The following is a 21613-nucleotide window of genomic DNA, read 5'->3' as shown; positions in this document are numbered from 1 at the left end:
GAAAATTACCATCTCCGATTCTGTTCAAATTTGGCAGAGCTGTTGAGACCAGCCATGCCAGATATACAGATAAATCTGTATTTTACAGATTTTTCGATCCCAAAAATCCCAAAAATCTGTATATACAGATTTTTCTAAAATGGTTATATTTGAATGTTTCAACAATTTAGTAATTAATTTATGCTTTAATATGATTAAAAAGCCTAAATCTGTTGTTATAATTTCTAAAATGTCTTCTATGGCTTCGAATTCGACAAGATACAGATAAAATACAGATTTATTTCCAAGAAAATACAGATCTACCACAAAATAATCTGGCAACGTTGGTTGAGACTATCAAAACATGCAAGAATCCCGAATTTCATCCAAATCGGACCACCCCCTCCATTTTTGTACCCTCCCAAAAAATCGACTTTTTGGCGTTTTTTGAGCGAAGCCCCTATCTTCAAACGACGATAACTCAGGAACCACAAATCTTAGAGGGTCGGTCATAGACTCAATTTTGAAGGAAATTGGACGTAGAATCGATTTCCACGATCAAAATTTATATTAAAATATGTTTTCTACCTGTATTGCGCAATTGAAAACTTTAAAGGGTCATATCTCAAAACAGCCCTATTTATTTTTTAAATTTGATCTCACCATCGTATTCCCCGGCCAATTTTACATAAGAATCACTTATCGACAGAAATGAATATTAGCCCGGGTCAAAAAAAAATAAAATTGCTCAAATCAAAAAGTATATGAGATTGTCCGAAAGAGTACTCAAAATGGGGCCTCCAGCCCAAATTTCAGCCCATTTGGTTGAAAATTGGCTTGCCTTGAGCAGGAACAAGTTTAAATGGGAATTAACCCGTAAAACTTGAGCAATTGGGTACATTGCTCTGTACAAGTCTGTCGTTGAAATTTAACGACTTTTGCATACCATGGGGTCCTAGGGGATGGTCTGGGGAACAATTCCTCTGAAGGGTGCAAGATGATCCGAGGCCTCTAATCTTGCCTAGAAGCAGATTCATTCCTGCGTCGCCGAAATTCTCATGGTCCCAGCAAAATGTACAGGGATAAATCAAAGCACACTGAGAAGGCTGCCTCGATCAGAGGACGCCACATGTCAATCAGCCACCACGTGGCAGGAGGGTTTCTCCAATTTTGGCTTTAAAAGTGGTTCTGTCAATGTTATAACATTTTATTTAGTGAGATATTTGTGCAAAAACACTTCATAAACGTCAAATATCATTTTAAACTCCATTTCCCACGTATCCTCCTGCCACGTGGTGGCAGATTGACATGTGGCGTCCTCTGATCGAGGCAGCCTTCTTAGTGTGCTTTGATTTATCCCTGTACATTTTGCTGGAACCATGAGAATTTCGGCGACGCAGGAATGAATCTGCTTCTAGGCAAGATTAGAGGCCTCGGATCATCTTGCACCCTTCAGAGGAATTGTTCCCCAGACCATCCCCTAGGACCCCATGGTATGCAAAAGTCGTCATTTGTTAACGGCTGACTTGTACAGAGCAATTTACCTAAATGCTCCAGTTTTACGGGTTAATTCCCATTTAAACTTGTTCCTGCTCAAGGCAAGCCAATTTTCAACCAAATGGGCTGAAATTTGGGCTGGAGGCCCCATTTTGAGTATTCTTTCGGGCAATCTCATATACTTTTTGATTTGAGCAATTTTAATTTTTTTGACCCGGGCTAATGAATATGTTTCGTTCCAGAGATATCGAATTTTAATGTTTTAAGTTTTTGAGATTACCTAAATAAGCTTTATTCGCCGCATCTGCTAGAAGCACTCGGGCGCTCTGATCAATAACTGCTAACTGGTTATTTATTGAAATAAGGTTTCATCCCAAATAATCATTAGCAAATTAGCCCACAGGACAGAGCAAGAACGACACGCAATACAGGGCAGAATGGAATTCCCGCAGAGCTAGCAGGAAATTGCAATTGATCTTGTAAGTAACACTTAAGAAAAAGTGTACGATACATTATCGTGTTAAAAATTATGAATTAACATGAATAAAACTCTCGTGAAGCATGATTAAGGAGGAGGATTTCTGGAAAGTATAAAACTAAAAAATGTAAGAAAATCACAAAGATTAATCTGATTTATTACCTGATGAAGATCAAATTCAGTTGTGTTGATTTCGACACCGTCCGAACAATAATCTTTTTTTGTTTGTCAATCATTTCGAAATCTTGGAAAACGATACAGCTGCTGTCCACATGTATCAGAAGTATATGGTTTTGTTTTTGAAATTAAATGTACCAGAATTGAAAAAAAAATCATCATTTATTCAGATTAAACTGGCTCACAATATAAAAAATCGGTTTAATATGATCTTTCAAACCGTAAGGCAGATTTTGGGGTTTTTGCTGAATGCCACTATTTTGCTATCGCACATGGCAAAAGCTCTAGATCCCATGAGAATTATTTCATCTACTACAGCCAGCTCTACATTTGTTCTCGCTTCAAATAAAAGAAGAAATAAAAGAAATAATTTGATAAAGTGGGAAGAAATGAGGAATTAGGAAAAATATAAAAATAATAGATAAATAATGATAAATTTTTGAAAATTGTATTGTAAAAACTCTATAGCATTTGCAAATAAATATTAAAAGTTCAAATTTTACTTAATATGGTTCAATGACACTGAGATCAGGAAAAACAGTGCATTAAAAATTACCCAATAAATATTCCTTAAACAAAAAATTGATTCTTCAAGGTATTGATTATCTCAAAATCGTATAAAATTATAAAAATAATTCATCTTACAGAACACCAGGTAGTAATTATTGATCAGCACGACTGAGTGCTTCTAGCAGATGCGGCGAGTGTAGCTGATGTAGGTAATCTCAAATACTTAAAACTTTAAAATTCGATATCTCTGGAACGAAACATATTCCTTTCTGTCGATAAGTGATTCTTATGTAAAATTGGCCGGGGAATACGATGGTGAGGTCAAATTTAAAAAATAAATAGGGCTGTTTTGAGATACGGCCATTTAAAGTTTTCAATTGCGCAATACAGGTAGAAAACATATTTTAATATAAATTTTGATTGCGGAAATCGATTCTACGTCCAATTTCCTTCAAAATTGAGCATAAGACCGACCCTCTAAGATTTGTGGTTCCTGAGTTATCGTCGATTGAAGATAGGGGCTTCGCTCAAAAATCGCCAAAAAGTCGATTTTTCGGGAGGGTACAAAAATGGAGGGGGTGGTCCGATTTGGATGAAATTCGGGATTTTTGCATGTTTTGATAGTCTCAACAGCTCTGCCAATTTTGAGCAGAATCGGAGATGGTAATTTTGCTGAGATGGTAATAAATGCTGTTCCGCTTCAGATGGAATGACCCAGTATGTAATTTCGAAAACCTGTCAATTTTGAAGGAATTTTCTAATCGATTTGGTGTCTTCTTCAAAGTTATAGGTATTGACGAGTACTATTAAAAAATAGTAACAATTTTGCGATTTCAAAATATGCATTTGGTTTTTACTGAATATTTCTGTTCTAATAACGGGAAAATCATTACATTCTTCTTCAATTAAACATTAATTCTATGAAAACGCACATCCAAAGCTACGCCCAAGTCTTTATCAGTATGCTTCCTGTTCCTGCAAAAGGGAAGCACCAGAGAGCAGAAACTTTTCGAAATACCCTGAGGTACCATCGATGGTGGCAAAAAGTTTGCCCAGTGGCTGTTTCCAGAACAGTTAGTTGCTTACAAGCCCTGACCATATAAAACACACACAGAAGACGAAGCGCACCGCACCGAGGCTGCAACTGTCGAACTTGTTGGTTGAAAAGTTGAACTGAATCGATGTTGACAGCTCGCCCTACAGTTGCCAACTCAGGCGCCCTTTGATGGCCAAGTGGCGTCAGTGAATTGGGAGATTTCTTTGGAAATTGTATTTTCCACCGTTGAAAAGTGGCGTTTGCGTCATCCGGTAGAAATTTATCAACTGCGTGATGAAATTTAAACTTTAGTTTCAATCAACTAATTGAGTTCTGTTTCGGGATAGTTGGAGGAAAATTATGGTACAGTTGGATCTAATCTATTTTCGTATTTTCTTACACAAATTGATTGGCATTAGTTCAACTATGTAGGTGCGCTTTTACTTGCTGGAATTAGATGTCCCTTCAAAACTTTTGAATTAGTTCAGGAAACTGTAAGTTCTTTTAATTTTATATAAATTTTCAAGAGTGAAACTGTATTCAACCTCTTAACAACTAAGTGTAACCAATTAAGTCAGCTACCTTTATTGGCCCCATCAATTGTTCGCTTAATCCACCCTAAATCGTCTCCCGGTTAGGGAGGCTCGACCCCTCCCTGGAACCTTTTACGACCGTAAAACACGCCACTATTAACTGACCAAGGCTTGTGGCCACCAGCGTCAAAGCGTTCGCCGTTCAAGTGGCAAATTCACACATTTTCCTTCCAATTCTGCACCATAATACATCCACTTTGATCTGTGGCTGGAGATAAGCCCCTGCGGCCTAAGAAAGGGGAATTGCCCTCGGGGTCATTGTGGGTTGTGGATAAATTTCTGGGTTAATCCTTGACCGGTTCGGTGTGCTGTTCTGGTGGGGGGACTGACCGACCGCACGGTTGTGTTTTTTAAGGGGATGGAAAATTTAATTCCATTTAGTGATGATTGTGGCCAGAATTGGTGTTGTTTATTGGATTTAGGTAACTTTAACCGAAATTCGGTGATTAGTCACCAGTGTGACCTGAGTGTTTACCGGAATAATACCACTACCGTTCAAAACAATTAGGAAAAGCGGGTTTTAGAGTTGAAGTCACCAAATATTTTATAATGTTTATAATATAAACACGGACGTGATATAAAGTAGAGGATTAAACTACTGAAATTACTAGATCTGCAAATATTAGATTTTCGTCCCAGGACCAGAGAAAATGGTAGACAAAAAATAATAAAAATCAAAGTTAAAAAAAAAATTAGAAGCTGCTTTTTTGCTGGTGACATCTAGTATCCTTGGAAACGAACTTGATTTTCGTTGACAGAGAGTGCTCATGTTTTGGCCAGATGCTAATTTTATTCGTACAAACAACTCCTGAAAATTTCAGGCAGATTGGTGAGGTCCAAACGACGTCCCATACAAAGGGGTATGCCCTGTTCGTGGACTCGCTCTTAAAATTTAAGCGATGATCTATACATGCTTGGGTACCAAAATTTTCGTAATTAAAAGACGCAACTTTTGGTACCCACACATGTTAAGATCATCGCTTAAATTTTAAAGTTATCGCAGTTTTAGAAGAAAATAATCATTTTTCCCGTTTTCGTTATTTCCCGTTTTTGCGCGCGGTGCTTCGAAAGACACGGTTTTTATTTTCATAAAATTGTGTCTCGGAATTCTGAAAACATAACTTCACCATTTTTTTAAATGATATGTAACATTTTCAGAGATAGGCTCTTTGGTCCCGAGACCTTCAAAACATTATTTTAAGTTTTCATTCTACCTTTTCAAATGTTACGCTAGATATTTGAAACTTCTGACTTTTTTTCCTAAAAGGCTATCTAATACCCTATCGTTTGCGTCCAAGACAGCTAAAATCGGTTGAAATGGTGCGGAGTCATGATTTTTTTTTTTTAAAAAAAGGTAGCTTTTGCAAAAATCGACTAAAATTGCCATTTTTTGGACCACCCTAACACGGCGTAGGTCACTCTAATGGCCAAACAAAAAAATACGGGTCTGCGACTTACAAAATACAATATTTCAAATCATGCCTATTATTATACAAAACACTGATTTCTCAACTTATCAAATGCTTGACTTAAAAAGTGGAATTTATCTCGAAAAATCTATTATTTTTTCTGTTTAGAAAAATAAATTCATTTCACAAAGTATCAAACAACCAATAACTATTCTTCCTGGTATGATCAACCAGTACAACATCCGCCAAAGCAACACTGACATCTCAACAACAACAACAAAAAAAACAACATTTATTTTCCTTCGGTGTTTATACTTTTCTTCGTGGACTGCTTCCAGCCATGTAACGGAACTCTGGGAGAAAACTGACATTCGAATCTAATGAACTTAGACCCAGGCGGAGAAGAACAAAATAAATAAACTATGGAGTAAACGAAATGGGCAAGATTTTTTTCTTGTTTTTTTTTTTCTGCGTTTCGAATGTTCATAGCGGTGTATTTGTTTTCAAAGTAAGACATTTTAAACCAGTATTTTTTGTAAATGCTAGACATATAAATTCATGTTGAAAATAAAGATAAAGCATAACAAATTCGTGCCAAATAATTTTCAAACAAAAAAATTCTACTCAGAATCAACAAAGATTTATTGAACAAATACACAGCAAAAAATCCGATGGTAAAATCATATGCAAAAACAGGCACATTACCTTCGTCAAAAAAGACACTTACTATTACATGTTGCATGTACAATTTTTGTAAACACAAAAAAAAAAGTTGCGACCGACGGGAACCCAGCACCAACAGTAAGGACTGGCGCCATAGCCCGCTCGGCCATCAGACCGATGAATATTTGAATGGCATATTCCAGGATGTAATATTACATAGAATTTCATAAAATAATGCAACATTTATTTTTCACCCAGGCCTTTTACACGCAGCTGGATGACTACTTTTTTGCTGTGTACAATGAAATAATTGAAAATAATTTAAATAAAAAATTTAAAAAAATCAGCTGATAAGAAATAATCCTGAATAAATAGTATTCTAATCTAATCTAATCTAATCGAACACAAGCGCAGCCAGTCCGAAGCAAGCATCCTGGAAGAACTTGTGGTAAGATTACGCCTCAAGTCCTTTCTTGTCAATATTAATGATTACAGTACATCCGAGTTACCCCGAAAATGTATAGCAAAAATTAAAGCGGCCAGGCCTACTGCGTTGCATTAACCGCAGAGACAGATTCTGTGAACGGATCACATTTCTCAGAATCATCAGGGGAGGAAGGATGCGTGGACATACCGTACCAAACGCTCCGAATCAGTTGTGGTGTGGTGTGTAAGTGTAATTTTGGCAGTTTAAATATTTAGGGGAGGGGGGGGGGGAGGGGAGGGGGAGAAAATAAGAATAGGAGAAAGGGAAGGTGGGAAAGGGATAAAATGGATATATCATTTGATCAATAGAATATTTTGTAAAATAAAGGAAAAAAAATCATCAATCAAATAATGATAGATAAAATGGATAGATCTCACCAAATCGAGATTCTACAGCTCCAGCGGGGTTTGAACTTATCATCAAATGCCACTTGAATCGTAATTCTTCTGAGACTTCTGGACTTGAACAGGACTACAGTAAAGTAGCGGGCAGCAACAATCAAGGTTAAAGTTCTTCCAGCAGCAATCCTGGTACTGCTTGACCGGCAGCAAAGGCATCGGACGCCGCAATTTGGTACTGATCACCACACGATGCATTTAGTCTGCTACTGCTGGCCGGATTGGTAGATTGGAATAGGAGCATGATGACCACTTCATAAAGTGCTCCTGCTGTTGCTGATCCTGCCTTCTTGTTCGTGTAATCGTCATCCCCATGAAGAGCATCAAGCCGACGAGAAGTTGAAATCTGGGTTTTGCTATTCCACTGACACTAGCTCAACCGCTAAAAAATCAAATTCCAAAAATATGACAGCGAAAAAAATATACGTCTGTACACGCTCTCAGATTACTTCGATCCCCCTGAATAAATAGTATTTTTCAATTATATCAAGCATTCGTTTTTTAAATATTGAGACATTGTCAAAATTGCATGCAGATTTGAAAAAAACATTCATTCTACGTAATTCTTCCTACTCTGATGTTGAAAAACGACCGAATTTAGTCAGCTTCTTATCAACTACAACTTTTTAACTCCTTGGTGATTCTCTTGCGTAGCGTTTGATTTTTGCGAATTCGTCGAAAATTGATATCATCAATTGAATTGGATTTTTAGTATAGCAATTTTAAACCATTTTTGTCCAAAATTTTGATGCTTTTTATTGGTTTCGTTTCAATCAGACTCAAGGTCAATAAAGTTTCAATTTTACCCCATTTTATCCCCCGGCAAAAACGTCACATCCCAAAAACGAAAAAGGAAACGAAAACTTTTTCAAACTAAAAATGTTCAATAAAGTCTGTTTCCGAGCTCTAGTTGCTGCTGCTAGGCCCGGCCTTCCCAGGAATCTTCTTCACGAGGGTGCCATCCCACGCCTGGGAATGTTACCGATACCGGAGCAATGCAATACTCTTGCCAAAGTTGCCACTGGAAGGCACGCGTACACTCGGGCGGTGTTCCATCATATTTGTTGGTAAAATATACAAACTTTCTGCTCGGTTTGCTTTGATGAGAAATATTTTAAAATTAAAATTATCGAACTTGAAATTTCCTGGAATTTTCAGTCACCCTAGCAGAAGGCAACTGTGCTGATTCCAAGAATGAAAAAACAGAAATGAACATTTTCGCAAAACTTTTACAAAACGGAAAAGAAGTTGGCAAAGAAACACAACTTCAGGTGTGTTTGTGTGTATTGTTCTGGGAGGAAAGGAGATTCCCCGGAGGAAACTATGCCATTTTCCCTGAGCACGACGCGGGAAAAGTTTCGCTCTGTTGCCACCCTCGTGATCTCTTGGTTGTATTTATACTCTTGTTTGTTTGGACTTTCAAGTTGCACCCCGACGACAGGCCAGAAGAATGAACTTTCTGACCATGGCCGGGACTTTTGACCGTGTTGCGCTGCATGGTGCAACATATTTGCGAATCTGTGGTTTGTGGGTATGTGTTGAATTTCACACATACATAAACTTGCACACACAAAAATGTATAAACACACATACAAAGAGTTTGCCAGAGCTTATCTAGATGTGGCAGATAATGTTTGCCTAATTTTGAAGTAGATTACACGGTGGCTTACCGATCATGAATCAAACTGTAGTGGCTACCTCTACGGTGAGTATTAGCTAACAATGTTAAAACCACTATTCATCATAGAAATAATTTATTACCAAACAACCAAAACCATATAATTACATGCAATATTTTCATGTGGTGATCTGTAGTGGCACCCAACTGCAATTTTGACCTGCGTTATTTTTAATAACTAATTTGATACGGGTCATTTATCAAGTGAACCCTTAAATGGGTAATTGTAACAGGATTGGGATTACAACAAATCTCTCTAAATATACATTGTAACACCTTCAGAAACAGGTGCGTAAAAAGCAATTAAAACAATATCAATTTAAAAAAAAATCCATCTCACTTAAAAGTTTATACGCTGACCTCAATGCTGGATCAAAACAATTTTTACACCCTAAGCGAAATATTAATTGCATTCCGTAATTGTTGCCACCAAAACCCCATTACACACGTGATGTAAACCACCGATTCAATTACTAATTGATGTTTTTATTTCCAAAACGCGGTGGGTGTGGTGAACCTCAGCGCTTTCATGAGAGCATACTTTGTTTTGCAGTGGCTTCAGTTGACCTGTTTCAGTGAACGTAATCATTCGTTTGTGCTGTTTTGAAGTTAAAAAATATATTATGATTTTTTTTTTTGCAAAATTAAATTACATTATTTTTTAACAAATAAATAAGCTTTCAACATATCGTCGCTTGTGTGCTATCTTGTGACACGTGCTATCTTTGTACAGCAGACGTTTCACAATGTGGGAAATTCTCCGTCTACTCATCGTGAATTGTCGTAATTTGTAATTTTTGTCCCTGATCAGGAATCCGAGCTCCATTTTTCGATATCTCGTGACGGAAGGGCGGTACGACCCCTTCTATTTTTGAACATTTGAAAAAGACGTGTTTTTTTATAATAATATGCGGCCTGAAATGGTGGTAATTTGGAAATTTGGTGTTAGAGAGATTTTGCATTGAATTTGAATTTGCATTCAAATATCAACGAAGACCAAATTGAAAACGTATTCTACCAGGACTTTGTTTACTACAAAAAATTCAGATAATGAAAAAACACACTTTGAAAAACGGTTCAGTACGAATGAATGTAATTTTAAAAAACATACATTGTTATGAAATGAAAAACAAAAAAATATGTTTTGCAAAACATTTGAATTAAAAATTTGTATAACATTGAGTAAACAAAATGCAAAAGAACAAAATTTAAAAAAGTTTTTGCAGCTAAAAAGCGTAATTTAAACTCTTTGCATAATTGAAAGAAAAACATACATAAAAACAGTTTTTCACAAGATTTTCTTTAAAAAATATATTTTATGAATGCCTTAATCGTTCGTTAGAAAGAAAATATTCATGGAATTCAAGTAAATTCAAAATTAAAAGAGTAGGATACTGCAGTTATTCTTCTAGCCAACATGATTTGAATTTCATTTATTTTTACCTTCTTGTTTGTTAAGATCTTTATTTTATTTGATTTTAGAGTTTTTCAATCTGAACTATTTTAATAAACTTTACAATTAAGTTGCAATAAGTTCCAAAAGATTTATCTCCTTTTGAAATAAATAGTTTATTTGTAATGCAATTCTACCAATGTACTAATGTCTATTTAGGGCATTTTTTTCTTCGAAAACTTACTAAGTTGAATTATACTTTCATTATCTATAATAACAACTTGACTACCATTTGATTTTGATGGTAGAATTCCTAAAGAAATTTAAACAGTTCGCATAAAAACTAAGTTGGTCTTGTTCTTCTTATTTATAAAAAAAAAAAACACTAGATTTCTACGCACTTTAAATCCAAAAAAAATCAGATGAAAATTCTGGGGAAGATACCCCGGGTCTAACCTGTTCGCAGCACCAAATAGGACCTAATAAAAACAAGTAGGCCGTAGCAAAGATTTTGGAGGGGAAGGGGGCAAAAAAAAACAAAATTTAAATTACAAGCCAAGGTTTCAACAATTTGATGAAAAAAGTATTTTAAAATGCATTTACACCAGTCCTGAGTTCAAACATGCTTAATATGATTTTAAACGCAGGAATAGAAATTTGAAACGATTTTCACTTGATTAAACTTCTATTTTCATTGAAATTTTGAAGGTTTTCGAAAAAAAGAGATATTTTGGCCTTTTATTTTAAGGCTGACTTTGAAGGGGTGGCTAGGGGGGAGGGGGGTTCGGCATAAACTTTGAAAAATATTTGAAATGGCCTTATGGAGAAAAATATCATAGGTTGATTAAGTTATTCAATTTTTCATCTAGCTGAAATTAATATTTAAATAAAACAAAATTTAAAATGTTAAGTTAAAAAAATATCGATATTTGCAAAACATTTTGATTACCGCAGCAGGGGTGACATTGGTTCTGGGGGGTGAGATTGGGTCATATAAATTTCATTATTTTTGTATGAGCCTATCTCACCCCCAGACCCAATGTCACCCCTGATGACGGTATCTGTTAATATTTTCCCAAATTTTATTTTTTTCGTGTCATTATTTGATAATTTTATTTGTTAGGACACACGCAAAAAATGAGTTCGCGTAAACGTGAACAGAGTTCATGCCAACGGAAACCAGGAAGAAAACTGTTAAACTTTTATGGTGAAAAATTCAAAATTGCACCATGAAAGTTGAACAGGTTCTTTCTGGTTCTCGCTGGCATAAACTCTGTTCACGTTTACGCGAACTTATTTTATTTTTTATTTTTTTTTGAGCGCAACCAAAACTGTACTGTCGAGCATAGCTCATCTGCCGCAGATATTATTAAAGGTTTAGATCAAACAAACCCCACAGTAAGGATATTTACTCACATAGTCAAACGAAATTTCATGGAGTGATTTCCAAATTCTTCATCACAATGCATTGCAATTGCATTCGGATGCCTTACTTGAAAGACAAGTCGTTCCAGAGATTTTTCCATTTATTTTGATGCCTCTCGAATCACAATTCGATGTTTTTTTTCGTGTTTCGTACGCAAAGAGTTTCCCACTTGAGCAAAAATTAATTTCGGTGTTCACGTGGCTTCCGATTTTAATCCGAAAAAGTCCTCTTCCCAACTCAACCTCCAACCCACTCCGCAACCCACAACCGAGGAGGCTGACTTTTCGCCTTTGTTTGGTGGGCTTTGGGCTGACTTTTCATTAATTTTTGTCCACCACCCCGAATCTGACCAGAAATGCATGCATGCACATCAGCACTCAGGTCAACGGGGCGGTGACGAGTTCGGAAATCGCACGTGCGGTCTTGTTCACAACAATTTCACGAACCAACCCCGCCCCCTTGGCCAGCGATAAAGATAACGTTGAACCAAAATAAACTGCTTTTAAATCACGTTTCGCGTTTTTGCTGAAATGGTGCTTTTTTATTTTGTTGTCGCTTTTGCGTCCTTGTTGCATCGGAACAACGCCCGAAATGGTGACTGCACTGCACCCGGGGAACACTCTGGCCAGTAATAGTGTTGATCCTGGGACCGGTCGTGCGAGCTTAACCACCAGCAGCACCGCCGCTGGTTATCTGGGATCGATGGAAATCCTCCGGGATATATATGAACCGAGCTTGCGGGGCGGTAAATAGCGGGCGGTGTGAAAATTGGAAACTTGTTGAGGAAATTGTTTGGTTTTTATGAATTTTTTTAAATCAAGCTTTTCTTTTGAAAAGGTCCACAAATAGATAATTTTCTTAATTTCCCCGAGCAGACGGAAATAACGTGGGAATAACATTTTTTGATATTTGAAAATACTGGGTCAATAACATTTTATGTTATTTATAACAAGATTTGTTATTCGTCGTTATGATTTTTTTGTTATTGGATTGTTATTGTAATAACAGACTAATAACAGTTTTAGTTATTCTTCGAAAAAAAATTTGTTATTATTTTTTGTTATTTTATCAACTAATCCGATAACATTTGGAAATATTCTTCCATAACAAAATATGTTATTCCAAAGTTGTTTGGCTTTCAACCAATATCAGACCAATAACAAATTTTGTTATGATAACATAAACTGTTATTAAACCCTTATGCAAAAATGGATTTTTCAAGAAGATTTCATAACACTTTCTGTTATTTTAACAGTATTTGTTATTGAAATGGCATGAATTTTGTTATTACCGTCTGCCCGGGTCGTAGATTAGACCAAATTATATACATTTTTTTTAATATTTTTATTGAAAAGATCAAACGGAGCGTTTGGTACGGTATGTCCACGCATTCCTCCTCCCCTGTAGATTATGTGGTATGTGTTTCGTTCACATAATCCTCTCTGTTTGAAACACAACGCAGTAGGGCTGGCCGCTTCAATTATTGTAATGCATATTCGGGTGTTCTAGGATGTACTGCAATTATTAATACTGACAAGAAAAGTGCTTGGGGCGTAATCTAATCACAAGACTTTCCAGCATGCTTTCGTCGGACTGGCTGCGTTTTTGATAGATTAGATGGGGAGGATGGGGAAGTAAATGTTGGCCCCGGACTAACCTAAAAAGGTTAGGTCGTTAGCTCAGTCCAGGTGTAGGAGTCGTCTCCCTGGGTCCTGCCTCGGTGGAGTCGCTGGTAGGCAGTTGGACTAACAATCCAAAGGTCGTCAGTTCGAATCCCGGGGTGGATGGAAGCTAAGGTGTAAAAAGAGGTTTGCAATTGCCTCAACAATCAAGCCTTCGAACACCTAGTTTCGAGTAGGAATCTCGCAATCGAGAACGCCAAGGCAATGCTGTAGAGCGAATAATTTGATTTTGAATTTGAAGGTGAAAACTGTACAAAAATATTTTTATCGACTTGAATTCTTTAAACTGTTGCCCGATTTTAGGTTTTTTTTTAGTAATTGTAAGTAATTTTCTCAGCGTTGGAAAAAACATTTTTCAGGGGTGCTTTTCTTTTAAGAAGTATTTTTGAATTGCATAAAAATTAAAAGAAATGGAAGATTTAAACAATAAAATTAAAGAAGCTATAACTACAAAATTCATTTCATTCGACGAAAACGTCACATTTTATGACATTTTTCGCAGCAAGCCCGTAGATCATTTTTGCCCGCGTGTAAACATTTCAGCGATCTGCAGTTCTCACCAACACATATAATTCTGGTGCGTCCCCGAGCAACACTCCAGAAAGAAGAATATGTTGGTGCTCTTTCACTCACAATTCATCAAGCGTCCATGGCGCGGTGGTAGCGTGTCGGATCTATAACCAAGGAGTTGGTGGTTCAATCCTCGTTCTGCTAAGGGTTTTTTTTTGTGAAATACAACCAAAAAGCCGTCGGTAATAATTGTCGGTAACGGGCAAAAATGTCATACACCTATATCGCAAAAAATGCATGAGGACAGTTTTCATGCAGATTCTGATATACTTTTATGCCGTCATGCATCACAATCTTGCGACCGCCGTTTGGGTGTATAACCTACAAGTTTGCAGAAGACACCAAGTTGATCAAAAAATCCCTCCTCAAGATACAGAATTTTATACATTTACAGACTCATTTCGTTCGATCAGCCCCAAAAATTGTATGGCGACTCGCATGACAAAACAAATGATGGAAAATTGCTTCATTTGACGTAGGGAATGCATGGAAAAATTTCATCCAAATCAAAAAATGAAAATTAAAGAAACGCGAAAAAAATTACAAAATCGTAGAAAACTAACGTCATGATTCGAATTCCCTGACGCTTCGAAACCCGGACACCCCATCTTGTTTTATCAATTATTTAAATATAAGTTTGCATAATAATTTTCAAAACTGTGTTATTTGATGAATTCTAACACCAACTTTCATTTCAAATTGGTTTGGACACTGTAATGCCAAAACAATTAAATAAAATAAAAATACGAGTTTACCAAAAATGAGAAACATTTCACTGAAATATTTCAGAGGCGTGCGAAGCACCGGGAAGGCAAAGCAGAAAATTATGGTTCTGATTTCTTTAAATTCTAGTAAAATTCTATACAAAGTTTCGATTGTTTTGATGTTAACAGCTTATTTGAGACCTAAAGAATGCCATTCACTAAAATTTCAATCCAAATTTGTGCGATTCGTAAGAAAAAACGAGTGTCCGGAATTCGAAGCAAAAGTGTCCGGATTTCGAATCAGCTTCTTTCAGTGTCCGGGATTCGAAGCACATCAAGTCATTTTAATTTTAAAATTCGGATGAAAAATTGTTAGAAAATACATATTTTGCATGATTTCTCTTAAAATTAACTGTTGATTGACAACTTATTTCATGATTTTTTGCCCGCTAATACAAAAATGATATGCTACAAATTGTCCGGATTTCGAATCATAACCTTACTCTTAACTGTAACTTCGAGTGTCAGATAAGTTTTTTTTTTCCAAAAATATCCCAGACAAAGTTACCGAAAAGTGTCTCCGAGCAATGTTTATCCCGTGTGGAAAACTGCAATGCTTTGAATTCGCACATGGTGTCTGCTTTGTCAAGCTGGTCTCTTCGTGCCAAAAGTACGTGATTTTTTCAAACACACATTTTTATGTCCAACTGTTGGACCGCGGTGGATTGGATCGTGATGGTTGTTTTCAAAGTAGCTGCCCTTAAACAGGGTGAATCCATTTGGAAATTGAAAGCATCACCGAGTAGTAAAAACAACAGTGTGCTCTGTTTTAAATCATGTTTAAAAAATAAATATGACATCCGTTACACTATTTCCTTTTCAGAACATTAATTAATTATTTCCCCACCCGCACTTATTCATTAAATAAAACCGTTCCTGCGTTCCGACTACCGCATTCCACATTCATGCAAATTCCACTCATTTACTTAGTTCCAAACTTGATACGTACGTGGCGTTACTTATTAACGCAATTGTTCTCTCAACAACCATGTCTGGTGTACACTTTTGGCACTCTGTAATTGAATTAACGTTCGCTCCCAAAGTTTTCCCAAAGCTCGCCTGCTTCTCCGCCCCCTCACTGCTGCTGTCAAACCAGCTAAAAATAAAAACTCTTCGACTCGACATGCTAATGCTGGTATACGAGCCAAAAGGAAGGTTCCACTGAATCTACGAGGGTTTTCGGCGTACGGATTTCCTTGGCTGCTAAAAGTGAGGGTGTTGAACCCTTAAAAGGCCATGGTTTGAAAATAATCAAACACATTTGATAACTTGTTTGTCAATTTATTTTATTATTATTTTTTCATTTAAAATTTTTTTGGGCAAATTATTAAAATTTAACTTAAAACTCAAATATGACCGACCAAATTTGTTGAAAACCTTCTGCATCTCACTTCTTGCAAGTTCCAGTTTGGCAGCAGCACTTGCCCGACTCTTGCTTGCAGCTGCAGTTGCACTCAGCTCCACAAGGCTTGTTTGGTCCACACTCGGCAGTGCAACGGCAATCTATAAGAAATTATCGAGATAAAATAAAAAAGTTTATTTTTGAATCCAAAACTCTCAAATGTAAAGTTGGACCCTTAATCAAATTAATAATTGAGAAGTAACTTACCATTTCCACAACATTTGCAAGGCATTTTGAAATCTACTACTACGCTCCGAGAATCACCAACAAACCAAAACAATTCTTATCTTGTAAACAAAATGCTTGCCCACTGCAGCTTCTGTCCGACTGATACCGGAATACTTCCAAAGTATTGGGTTTTTATAGGTGATTTAAAATCGTGTGCAACGTCAAATACTTCCTCCCAGATAAGGTGTCGTGTGCAGCATTATTCTTTGTAGACTGCGTGCGGACCATACCACTGAGTCACATATTGAGAAGGTCTTATCAGAAAGTAGCGTTATCAGTTTTGTTGATTTAGAGTTGTCTGAATTTTTTAAATGAAATTGATTTATAAGTGATTTTTTCTACTTTTTCCATCATTTTATTTAAATGTGTAAAGAGCACAGATTCGCTAAAACAAAACAAAAATCATAACTTTTTGGAACATCCCTTTCTCTATAAATGCTACTTTTCGTGAGTGTTCACTTAAAATTTCATCACAATTGGCAGCACTAAGCAGACCCAAAAGAGCGCTGGAAGAAAAAGAACTATGCTGAAAATAGAAAAATGGGTCTGGCCCTTTGCGTTTTCGTCTGATTAGAATAGATTTGGGAATTTATTTTTTTAAATGCTGAGCATTTCTCTACGAAATCGGTCTTTTTTCTTCAATTTTAATTTTTGGATTTTTTAATCCGGCTGAAACTTTTTTGGTGCCTTTGGTATGCCCAAAGAAGCCATTTTGCATCATTAGTTTGTCCATATAATTTTCCATACAAATTCGGCAGCTGTCCATACAAAAATGATGTCTGAAAAGTCAAAAATCTGTATCTTTCGAAGGGATTTTTTGATCGATTTGGTGTCTTGGGCAAAGTTGTAGGTATGGATACGGACTACACTGGAAAAAAATGTTACACGGTAAAAAAAATTTGGTGATTTTTTATTTAACTTTTTGTCACTCAAACTTGATTTGCAAAAACACACTATTTTTAATTTTTTTCATTTTTTGATATGTTTTAGAGGACATCAATTGCTAACTTTTCAGAAATTTCCAGGTTGTGCAAAAAATCTTTGACCGACTTATGAATTTTTTAACCAATACTAATTTTTTCAAACAATCTAAATATTGGTCGCAAAATTTTTTCAACTTCATTTTTCAATGTAAAATCAAATTTGCAATCAAAAAGTACTTTAAGGAAATTTGGTAAAGTGCACCGTTTTCAAGTTAAATCCGTTTTTGGTTGACTTTTTATCGCAGTTTTTCATTTTTTTTAAATTAGGGCACATGTTTGCCCAATATTTTTGAAAAGCTGAGAAAATTCTCAATATTTTGCTTTTTTGAACTTTGTTGATACGACTTTTAGTTGCTGAGATATTGCCATGCAAAGGTTTAAAAACAGGAAAATTGATGTTTTCTAAGTCTCACCCAAACAATCCACCTTTTTCTAAAGTCGATATCTTAGCAACTAATGGTCAGATTTACAATGTTAAAATATTAAACATTCGTGAAATTTTCCGATCTTTTCGATAACAAAATTTAAAAAAAAAATTAATCAGGAATAACATTTCAAAAGGGCCAAACATTCAATATTACGCCCTTTTAAAATGTAATACTTGGCTTAAAAAAATATTTTTTTCGAAAAGATCGGAAAATTTCACGAATGTTTCATATTTTAACATTGTTAATCGGACCTTTAGTTGCTGAGATATCGTTAGTTATCATTAGAAAATGTTGGGTTGTTTGGGTGAGACTTAGAAAACATCAATTTTCCTGTTTTTAAACCTTTGCATGGCAATATCTCAGCAACTAAGGGTCGTATCAACAAAGTTCATAAAAGCAAAATATAGAAAATTTTCTCAGCTTTTCAAAAATATTTTTTTCAAAAGTGGGCAAACATGTGCACTAATTTAAAAAAATGGAAATCTTCGACTATTTTCAAAAAACTTACCTAAAAATGGATTCACGGTGCACTTTTACAAAATTTCACTATAGTACTTTTTGATTGCAAATTTGATTTTACATCGAAAAATGAAGTTGAAAATTATTTGCGACCAATATTTCGATCCTTTTTAAAAATCAGCATTGATTGAAAAAATCATAACTCGCTCAAAGATTTTTTGCACATCCTGGAAATTTCTGAAAAGTTGGCATTTGATGTCCTCTAAAACATATCAAAAAATGAAAAAAATTAAAAATAGTTTTTTTTTTGCAAATCAAGTTTTAGTGACAAAAAGTTGAATAAAAAATCATTAAAAAAAATTTCGGGTAACATTTTTTTCCAGTGCAGTCCGTATCCATACCTACAACTTTGCCGAAGACACCAAATCGATCAAAAAATTCCTTCAAAAGATACAGATTTTTGACTTTTCATACATCATTTTTGTATGGACAGCTGCCGAATTTGTATGGAAAATTATATGGACAAACTAATGATGCAAAATGGCTTCTTTGGGCATATCGAAGGCACCAAAAAAGTTTCAGTCGGATTAAAAAACACAAAAAAATAAAATTAAAAAAAGACCGATTTCGTAGAGAATTGCTCTTAGGGGAAATATACCCTTTCTAATCAAACACCTATCTTCGTCTAATGGAGAGTTGTACGGCTCGATTAAAGCTCCAAAATTACTATTGAGACTATAAACTTACCAGCAACAGCACCGCCTCGAGTAAGCAAATGTATGTCACTTACTGGCCAAAAAGATCAAATTTAATGCACTTTTGATCATAATTTATATTTTGCGAGACCATTTCTCATCATTTTGTTGGCACACACATCCACACGCAAGATGAGAGCTTAACTGCTTAACGAAAGTCGCCATCAATATCTTTTCACTTGCGCTAACGTTTTCAAAGCGCTTGAGATATGAAATTGCTTCCAACTACTGACAACATGTTCTATTGAACATTAGTTAGTCACTCACTTGAAAAATAATCCCGAAACATGTAAATAGTTAGCAAGTGCCATAAAAATACAAACGCGCCAAGTCTTTTGACGTTTGACTTTTGACGACCCATTCCAATCGAAGGCTGAAGAAAACCGAGCAAAAAGCGAAGGCAAATAAAGAACAAAGGGTGGCCACCAACACCACCAGCAGCGCCTGTTGGAGTGAGCCAGTGATGCCAGGAAACTTTCTCTATAAATGCTACTTTTCGTGAGTGTTCGCTTAAAATTTCATCACAATTGGTAGCACTAAGCAGACCCAAAAGAGCGCTGGAAGAAAAAAGAACTATGCTGAAAATAGAAAAATGGACGTGGCCCTTTGCGTTCTCGTCTGATAAGAATACACTTGGAATTTTTTTTAAATGCTTGTAAAAGGAATAGAATAATTTTTCGGAAAAGTGAAAATAAACAGAAATGTTGGTTTAAGAAAATTTCAAGGAACACTCCAGATTATCCAGCATCATTTGAACACGACCGCTTATTATGCATAAAATGGGTATATTTCCCCTATATGAAGAAAAAAAAATGGGTCACACTCTACTTTTTAGTAGTCCTAATCATAACTCAAAACTTTGCTGAAGACCTCAAATCGATTAGAAAAAATGATTCTTGAGGTCAGCGCCGTACCTAGGGGTTGGCGCGGTTGGCGACCGCCAAGGGCGCCAGCCCTTGGGGGGCGCCGAAATTGATGATTGAACAAAATTTTTATATCAACTATAACATCCTCATTAGATTTTTGAAACAGAAAGGGCGCCGAATTATGAAATAGAATTACAAATAACTAGATAATTTGGTTTAAAATATTAAAAAAAAATATTTAGGGGCGCCAAAATCAATTGTATGAATATTTCTACCGAAGTGTTATTTGAAAATTTATACTTAATGCTTAATTTATTTTTTCATCAAAGAAGGGGTGTTCAGGTGGCAGAAAGTTAAAGGAGTTCTAGTAGAGCTTCTCAAAATAAATACACGTTAAAGTTTGGACCGTTGTATAATGAAGTTTAAGTCATACCTTCCAGACTAAAAAATGACCAGCTATAAGTTAAATTCACGTTAATTTGGCTGTGAATCATAATCAGCCAAATTGTGAAAAAATACGGTCATATTTTGAGCTTCTTCTAAATAGGAATTATTTGTACATTCAAATATATACCTTTTTTTTGACATTTTTACGTTTTCGAGTAAAAAAATGGCCTTTGAAATATTTTCAGCTCGATTTCCCAGGTTTTAATCAACTTTGTGCATAGAAATTTACATATTTTTTTCAAAATGCTAGGGTTTTGAATATAGAAAACTGCTGTAAGTTTTCACCGATAAGACCAACATTATTTGTTCAGAGCGAGTTGTGGCGCTTTAACCACGGCAAATGTTAAAACAAAAAAATAATATTTTATCAAGGTTTAAAAACATTTGTATAGTTTTGCGCAAAAAATATTTTTCTGGAATATAAAATTTAATTTTACGAATCAAAAATTATTCAATGAATACTGATGAAATTAAAAATCATTGCAAAACATAATTTAAAAAAATAAATTTATGAAATACGGGCAAATTACTCGTCAATCCTTAGAAATTTTGGAAACTTATGATTGCAAAACAACTGGACAGGTGTATAATGCATTTTAAAACACTTTTTTTAATTCAAATGTTTGAATATTTTTTATGTTTTTGGTCAGAGTCGAGGGACACGAACTTCAAAAAATATTTGCAAAGGCCTAAATTGATTTTGACGAAATTTTATACTTCGATGAACTAAGCTTGCTGGGTTTCCTACCTAGATAGAACAAGATAGCACACGGGCATCGATCCTTTATTTTTTTCAATTTTGAAGAAGATTTTTTTCTTTTTTCGTTGTAATTAACAAAATAAAATCCAAAGCTAAATCAGCTAATTATTTTACGAATCCAGGAAAGTTCTTTGCTTATACATTCAAGTACTAGATCAGATCAAATTATGCAGGCTTAAAAATATAAAATTAGCTAACAAGTTATAGCAAAATTTATCATTATTGAGCTTTTAATTCTGTGCATTGATCTGAAAACAAATTTTAAAAAAAACAAAAACCTGCTATAATTATCGATTTTATGAAATCTGAGAAAATATTCAGCCAACTTAACTCCTATAATAAAATTTCAATTCAACTTATCTCATAATATCTTAAAAATAAAACATAAAATAACTGTGTTTATGATTGCAATTATAAAATCAAAATTCATATTGAAGCAATAATTGAAAATTAATATCAATTTATCAAAATGCTTGTAAATTTGGGAGGGGCGCCAAACTGATGCTTCGCCAAGGGCGCCGTGGACCCAAGGTACGGCTCTGCTT

The 21613-nt window shown here is 35.3% G+C and overlaps 1 long non-coding RNA gene across 1 annotated transcript; it reads right to left on the bottom strand.

Annotated features, from left to right (window-relative positions):
- Window positions 1–16009: 16009 nt before the first annotated feature.
- On the bottom strand, window positions 16010–16581 carry LOC120420903 (uncharacterized). Its single transcript, XR_005605913.2, has 2 exons — window positions 16350–16581; window positions 16010–16243 (listed from the first exon to the last, which is right to left on the bottom strand). It is a non-coding gene; the product is annotated as an uncharacterized LOC120420903 (long non-coding RNA).
- Between the last annotated feature and the right edge of the window lie 5032 nt (window positions 16582–21613).

Source organism: Culex pipiens, chromosome 2 (genome assembly GCF_016801865.2).
Source record: "Culex pipiens pallens isolate TS chromosome 2, TS_CPP_V2, whole genome shotgun sequence".
Lineage (NCBI taxonomy): Eukaryota > Metazoa > Arthropoda > Insecta > Diptera > Culicidae > Culex > Culex pipiens.
Note: the sequence above shows the minus strand (reverse complement) of the source record. Positions and strands in the feature narration are given on the sequence as shown.